Genomic DNA, 7,565 nt, shown 5'->3' on the forward strand with positions numbered 1-7,565 from the left:
AAGCACGTAGATAGCTAGGCCCTGGAATAGTACAATACAGGGGCCAGGGAGGGGTAGGAAGTTGGTGCCCCTGATGTTTACTTACATATGCTCAACTTGAAGACCAAAAAACAAACTTGCCGCCGACTGTCGGTTAGGCCTCTTAGTGAACCCGTATTGGCAAACAAACGCCCTGCCATCGAGTCCATGCCGGCTCATAGTGATCCTGCAGGACAAGCTAGAAGTGCCCCTGTGTTTCTGAGCCGGGAAACAGAGTAGAACGCCATGTCTTTCTCCCACAGAGCAGCTGGTGGTTTCTAACTGGGTTCGCAGCACAACGTGCAACCCCCAGAGCGCCTCCACGTTGGCGCTATATAGATCACCTATCAGGCTCTGGTAGATGGCAAGGCACAAAGCTAAACACATGCACCCTGTCCTCCTGGAATGTCCCCACGGAATGGGGACGCCAAACACACTATCAAGATAAAGACGAATAATGCCTCACGACATAAAAGAAGGCTTCGAAGAGGAAATGCTAGCCGAGCTGCATTTTAAAGAAGCTCAGCAGGTGGGTACGAAGGGATGAGACTATCAGGAAGGGAAGACAGCAAAGGAAAGGTGGGAAATTTTCGTGCACCGTGTTTACTGCATAGTGCTGAGTTCTTGGCAGCAACGGGAGACAGTCGAAAGGCAACACAGACGTGGGACCAAAATGTTGACGAGGCCGAGATGTCACTTAAAGTATAGCATAGGAAGCTGCTCCCCGTTTCTTACATCTGTCTGTATTCCTCAGCAAGAGAAAACCGGAAAAGCAAAGGCGCTGTCATCAGTCAGTGCTGACTGCTACCCGCTGTGGGTTTCTTAGACGGTAACTTGCCAGGAGTAGAAAGCCTTGCCTTTCACAGAGCTGCCGGTGGCTTCCAACGGCCGACCATGCAGATCACACCTCAACACGTAACCACTACAGAACCAGGGCTTGGAAGTCTTCCTTGGTTGAATTACACTTCCAGACTGATTGGGCCTAGTTTACCCAGCAGGCAGAGTCACGATGTGCAGAAGTCAGACACATGACTGTGGCCTATTCCCTAGTGCTTTGCTTTGAGGACTATATTAGACCAAAAGGTCCCACACCCATCCCTCCCCCAAGTTGGCCTGGTCAGTTTACTCATTGTTCTTTTTGTTCTACTTCTTGCCTCCCTGTTGTAATCTGTACTAGGAGCTTACTCCTTGGTCTAGGCTGGCTCTCTCCTTCCCCCTCACTTTCACACCACGTACTTCATTTACTGGTGTCTCTGGACATTGGCAATGATCTGTGCTTAGAGATGAAAGAACTAGAGGTCCTGCCAAGGCATGGGTCTTACCAAGGGTAAATCACAATGTACTCAAAATTGTAAACAAACCTTTAATAAACAAAAGTTCAGTCTAGGTCTATACACTTCTGAAGCAATGCTTCTCTCTCATGAACCCTTCCCAAAGAATCCTGCCCTCTGCTTTACGAGGCAGTTTCAGCATCCTCGAGGTCCTCAACTCCTGTTCCTTTCAAATGCTCTCGGAGAACAAAGAGTAGTCTGAGAGGCTATTATAAGAGATATGTAACAAGAACTCTGTTTAAAGGACTCGTCAAAGACTGATTTGTTATAACCAAGCGGGGGAAAAGTCTGAAGAGACAAGATCAAGACTGTAGCGTGTATAAGATAAGGCTTCCCGAGGAAATTCTCAGAGGACAGACCTTGCTACCCTTTAACACTGAGCAGGTGCATTGTCATGATAGTTAAATCATTATCAGTGCAATGTTCCTGCTCTTTTTCTCATCACTGCAGTTAATGATTTTCTTAAAGCATCTTCCCAATAAGCTCCATGATGCTCTGTGCCCTTCAAACACATCTATCAAGATGACCCTCCATGGGATCCCAACTGACCTCTCTGCCTTGAACTTAATTGGCCAAGCAGATCCACTTAGAAGCTACTGTTTCGATTTGATTTTTTTTTAATTTTATTGGGGGCTCGTACAACTCATCACAATCTATCCGTGCATTCACTGTGTTAAGCACATCCGTACATGTGTTGCCATCATCATTCTCAAAGCATTTGCTTTCTACTTGAGCCCTTGGTATCAGCTCCTCATTTTCCCCTCCCTCCTCCCGTCCCCCTTCCCCATGAATCCTTGATAATTTATAAATTATTATTTTGTCATATCTGGATTTTTGGTTAGTTTTTTTACCGCACCTTAATGAGGCTAAGACAAGTGTATTACTGAGAGAACTTGTCTCAAACATCCACTGATTACAGAGGTATGTTTAAACATGCTTTGTTGAGAACAAACCTGTCTATATATAAGGGGTCTTCGAAAAGTTTGTAGGAATAAAATGGAGACAATAGACTTCTCCCATGAACTTGTTGGAGGCCCCTCATATGAACTTGGAACCCACTAGCAATACTTTTGGACTCACCTTTGTACACAAGGGAATCTCACAAAGTTTATGGGTGAGCTCCATTAAATTTTAACACCATTTCCCACGATTGTTTCCAAGGATTTTTGTATATTCACTCACATTTTACCAAACCTTCCTATATTGGATTACCAGGTACACATCCTTGGGCTACAAAATGCATTGGATCTTTTGTATCTCCTTCAGAAAGATTACAATGTCAAGACAAGCTAGCACTTGGCAACCTTGAACAAAAGCATATCATGATATGGCTAACCTTTGTAGGAGTCCTGATGGTGTCCTGATGGGTTATGTGTTGGGCTGTTAACTGAAATGTTAGCAGTTCAAAACTACCAGCCCGCATGAGACTTTCTACTGCCATAAAAATCTATAGTCTTAGGCACGTCACAGGGACAGTTCTTCTCCACCCTAAAGGCTCTATATGTACTCCGTCCTATGAGTCCAAACTGACTCAATAGCAGTGAGTTTAGAGGTTGGGCTTAACCTTTATGAATTTGAACATCATTCCTGTGTATTAAAATGGATTAAAGAATTTTAAATGAGCAAAGATATGATTGGACTTCATCCTTGAGATTAAGATAAGACCCATCAGTCTCCATGTTATGGCTCTTGCAGTGCCTTTTCCGAGGCTTCTATGAAGTGTCAAAGACCTTACATTCTCAGGGTTACCACAGATTCTAAGCTGAATTTCTTCTAAGTCGGCCTCTTGCCAAGCTTCTGCTGCTGTTCTGCATCTCATCCGTCCAGACCTGGAGCTTGGCCTTTGACTTCATAGTCACGAAGCAAAGCCCAGCTCAAGGCATTTGTATGTGTGCAAACCATCACTGTAGTAAATAGTTTGTGAAGTTTGCAATAACTCTGAAAGAAAATTAGAGAACTGACCAGGATGGACCAGTACTGTGTAGTAAGCCTACCTGAGATTAGAGACCATGAGTTTACGGCTGCTGTTTAGGGTTGGTTGTTTTTCTCTGATGAGTCAACCCCTAACTCACAGGGATCTCGTGAGCAAGAAATCGAAATACTGCCCAGAATGGGTTGTAGACCACACCACTGTGACCCCTTGGCTGACTTTCAGAAGTCGTGTCTTAATCTGGACCCTGCTGAAACGTGTTCAGCACCACAGCAAAAAGGTTCCGCTGACAGGTTGGTGGTGGCTGCAGATCAGGTGCCCTGGACTAGAATCTACATACAAGGCAAGGAGTCAGCCACTGAATGCCAATGCCTTAGGCTTGGGAGCTGCTCCAGTAATATTCAGCACGCAGAGGCATTGGGAAGCGTTTACTTGGTCCAGGGTTAGAGTTCAGCCAGGGGAGGGGCATGTGACTGAAGGCAAAGGTAGCCAGAGGTTTTGAGGGTGCTGGCAAGAGGGTGGTGAAAGTGACAGACCATGAGATCTAGGCTGAAAAAAACTCCTGGTTTGGTTTGGTTTGGCTTGGCTTGGCTTGGTTTGGTTTCCTTTTGAAGTGGAATTTAGATGAGATGGGCTCTAGTGCCACCTATAGGAGCCCTGGGGATGTAGTGAGTTAGGCATTGGACTACTAGCCACCATGTCAGAGTTCAAAACCACCGGCTGCTCCACATGAGACGAGGCTTTCTATTTCCACCAACATTTACCCTTTGGACAATTACGTGGGCAGTTCTACTCTGTCCTGCAGGGTCACTGTGAACTGAGACTGGCTCGACGGCACTGAGATCGGTTTTTGAGTGAGCGCCACTATTTCAGGAGCCCTCGTGTGCAGTGGTTACATGTTGAGTGTCAGCCCAAAGGCCGGCCGTTTGAACGCACCAGCTGCTCCACACGAGAAACACGCGACAGTCGGTTTCTTTAAAGGTCTACATCCTTGTCCCAAATTAATTGTGGTGATGGTTCAACTCATCTTAATATGATTGAATGATTGGATTTTATTATCTGTGAATGATAGGCCAATAAAACTGTTTTGTAAAAGATAAAAAAAGAAAAGATAGAAGAAGAGGACAAAAAAGCAAAAGTGAAAGAACAGAAAGAAAGAAAGAAAAGTGAAGGACAGAAAAAAATAGATAAAGACAAAGCTGAATCGTGCTGTGCTGTGTGCAGCACTGTCACAGGGCAGAGGCTGTAGCTCTCCCCACTGGGTGGGTATTCTGCCCTAGGCAGAGTGTCAGGGTCTGGAAACCAGCAGTGGTACGTGGAAGGAAGGAGAGGGAGAGGAGAGAATAATAAAAGCAAAGTGAGAGGGGAAGCGACCAATGAAAGAGAGAAGAAAGTAAAAGAAAATAAAAGAAAGAGAAAGAAGGGGAAAAACACAACCATGTTCACTAAGATTGGCTGTGAAGGTAAAGAGAGATGACAGAAAGAAGGAAAACTAAATAATAAAGAGATAGCTGATCTCTGGTTGCCTGAATGTGGAGCCAGACGGGTGTAAACTCTGCCCTAGAATGGCAGGTTGGTGTGTCTTTTTAATACAGGGACTGAGTGGAGCTGGGCCAGATTGGCCTAGTTGGCAAGATCACCTTGGAGGTCCAACAGAGGTCTCCTCAACAGAGCAGTGAGCTGTAGGTGGCTGTCACAGCTGCCTTGTGAGGTGTACAGAACTCCCACAGAGGGCAGGCTGGAGTTCCCCCTGCTATTTGGGTTGATTTGCCCTAGGTAGAGGAAGCCAATAGTGGCATATGATAGAAAAGAGAGGGAGAGAAGAGGAAAAAGAGAGAGAAAGAAAAAAAAAGAACGAGAGAAAAAAAAAAGCAAAACAAACCAGAGCCCATTGAGACAGACTGCAGTGGGAAAGACAGAAGGGCAATAGAATATAGATTTAAGAAATAGAGTGGTAAATAAAGTGATAACTGAGACTTGATCACCTATTCTAGGGGCAGGAAGAGTTCCAACCCTGCCTCAAGGTAGTGAGTGGTGTGCCTGCTTGATTTAGGGTCCCACAAAATCTGGGTGATATTACTCTCAAAGGCAAGATCGTAACAGTGGCCAGGCATCAGTTTCTGCTGTGGTATTGAGCCCTGGAGTTAACTGGTATACCTGCCTTGTGCTGTATGTAGCACTATAGCAGGGGCAGGGATGGGTGGGTATTCCCACAGCCCCATGTAGGGCCCTAGGACAGGCAGGATCTCCTTAGCTGTATGTAGAATCAATGAGAGGGAAGCTGGGCTTATTGTCCTATCTAGACTGCTGGTGCCCCACTAGATCCGAGGATTTAAAGTTTTTATTACCCCCACCCCCCTACCTAGCTAGAATAGAGTTAAATTAAATTGTCTCCCTGGTTCTAGGCCCTAGCTCTATGTTCTTTTAGAAGCTTAGACTTGCTTAACGGATCTTTGTTATGCATGTGAGGTACCCTGATTTTAGGGCTGTCACGCTGACCCCCAGAAGAGGAGATCCAGGTTATCAGGGGCGTTGTATCCTTCTTGGCCAACTAAAACTGAATTTGCTCTCTAGACTATGAGCATCCACCTATTTTCTCCCACACTGCCATCTGCCTCAGGAAAATTTCTGCTTTTTCTTCTATTCCAAATTATGGCTACCAGCCATCCCCGCTCCCCAGGCTATGGGTTCAAAGAAGCTAACAGCATGGAGAGCTCTGGGGTGGGGTTCTCCTCATGTCTGTGATTATGTCCCCTTTAGGACATTAGCCTGGGGAAATCACCACTCACTGCGAAAGGGTAGATGTAGCTCTTCAGCAGGAGTACACACAAGCCCAGCTATCCAAACCTAGAGGGATTTAGTACATTCTTGGTTCACTTTGTGTGTGGAAATCACCACAAAAGGGGTTCAGGACAGACCCTAGAGCCCTAATTCTAATTTCTATGTCCCTGTTTCCTTTACCTTACCTCCCAATTTTCTTGTCTGGCAGCAGGATCTCTGGGCTGGTGAGTCTTAACTAGATGCCATCTTTAAGCACCTCCCCAACTGAAGTCTTTAAGACTGTTCCTAGTCCATAAGTCTCTCTTCAGACTCATACAGCCGCATGCAATGGTGCAGAATGCAGGAAGATCACAGGCCAGTGGGTATAGTTGAGTGAATCCAAGGTTGGTGGAAACATGGCAAGGCTCCAGCAGCTCTCAGTGTGGCCATCAAGAAGGACGATGAGAGGGGAGAAAGGGTCCACCATATGAGACGGCCACGCCCAGAAGGAGACAGCATCAGACTGTTACCCGATGGACAGGCCTGACTCAACCGCTATCCAGGGGTGTCTAATTGACATAAAATCATCTCACTACCACAGCATTGCTAAAAAAACAAAATTATAGATCTTTCTCAAGTACATAGATGCAGTTGAGGTCTATTCCAATGGATCTTCCTGTGTAGATCCATCATTGGAAATGCCATAGAATAACTATGTGGTTTGATTTACTTGCAGAACTCTTGGTTGGATCTGCGAGAAAGAGCTACAAGTGTCCTTCCTGAGATGCATTGGTTTGTTTTTTTATTTAAGTAAGTATATTTTGGAACAGACAAAAGAAAGAACTACAAGGCTAATTTGTAAACTGTAAGAACAATTGAATGGGTTTTTGTTTTGATCCTTAAATATTGGCATAATCTGCAGAGCTAGCTGCACATTTCTTAGAGGGATTTCAATTCATCGTTGAGATGTGTGAAACCCAGAGCTAGGCAGATTGAATCTACACAGAACCAAAGATATGTGGCCCGGAAGTGAATAACAGAATTTTCAGACGTGAAATGTTTGACATTTGTCTGAAATTCAAGGTTTAAGTGGCATAACTGGAACATTTATGACAGATCTTGGATTAATGACTACCGGACAGTATTTTAACAATGGTGGATTTTATCATAGTTTCCTTTAAAAGGGGGACTATCTTGAAGATGAACTTTTACAAGACTTGGGGGAACTAACTAGTAACTGGTGGATGGCAAATGAAAAACATATAAAATTTCTTAAATAAAATTTTCAAAATAAAAAAGCCTTTACAATGTGAAAAAAACATAGATGCAAAAATTCTCGACAAAATCCAGATAATAGCATCCAACAACATATAAAAATAATAATATATTATGAGCAAATGTGATTCATACCAGATGTGCAAGGATGGCTCACCTGTATAAAGATAACCAATGTAGTGTGCCACATAATAAAACAAAGAAAAACAACCACATGATCATATAAATAGATGCAGAAAGGGCACTCGACA

At 44.4% G+C, this 7,565-nt stretch overlaps 1 pseudogene; it reads left to right on the forward strand.

The window, feature by feature from the left end:
* The first annotated feature begins 6,689 nt into the window (after positions 1-6,689).
* LOC142444191 (small nucleolar RNA SNORA18) lies at positions 6,690-6,816 on the forward strand (annotated as a pseudogene).
* Positions 6,817-7,565: the final 749 nt, after the last annotated feature.

Source organism: Tenrec ecaudatus, chromosome 3 (genome assembly GCF_050624435.1).
Source record: "Tenrec ecaudatus isolate mTenEca1 chromosome 3, mTenEca1.hap1, whole genome shotgun sequence".
Classification (NCBI taxonomy): Eukaryota; Metazoa; Chordata; class Mammalia; order Afrosoricida; family Tenrecidae; genus Tenrec; species Tenrec ecaudatus.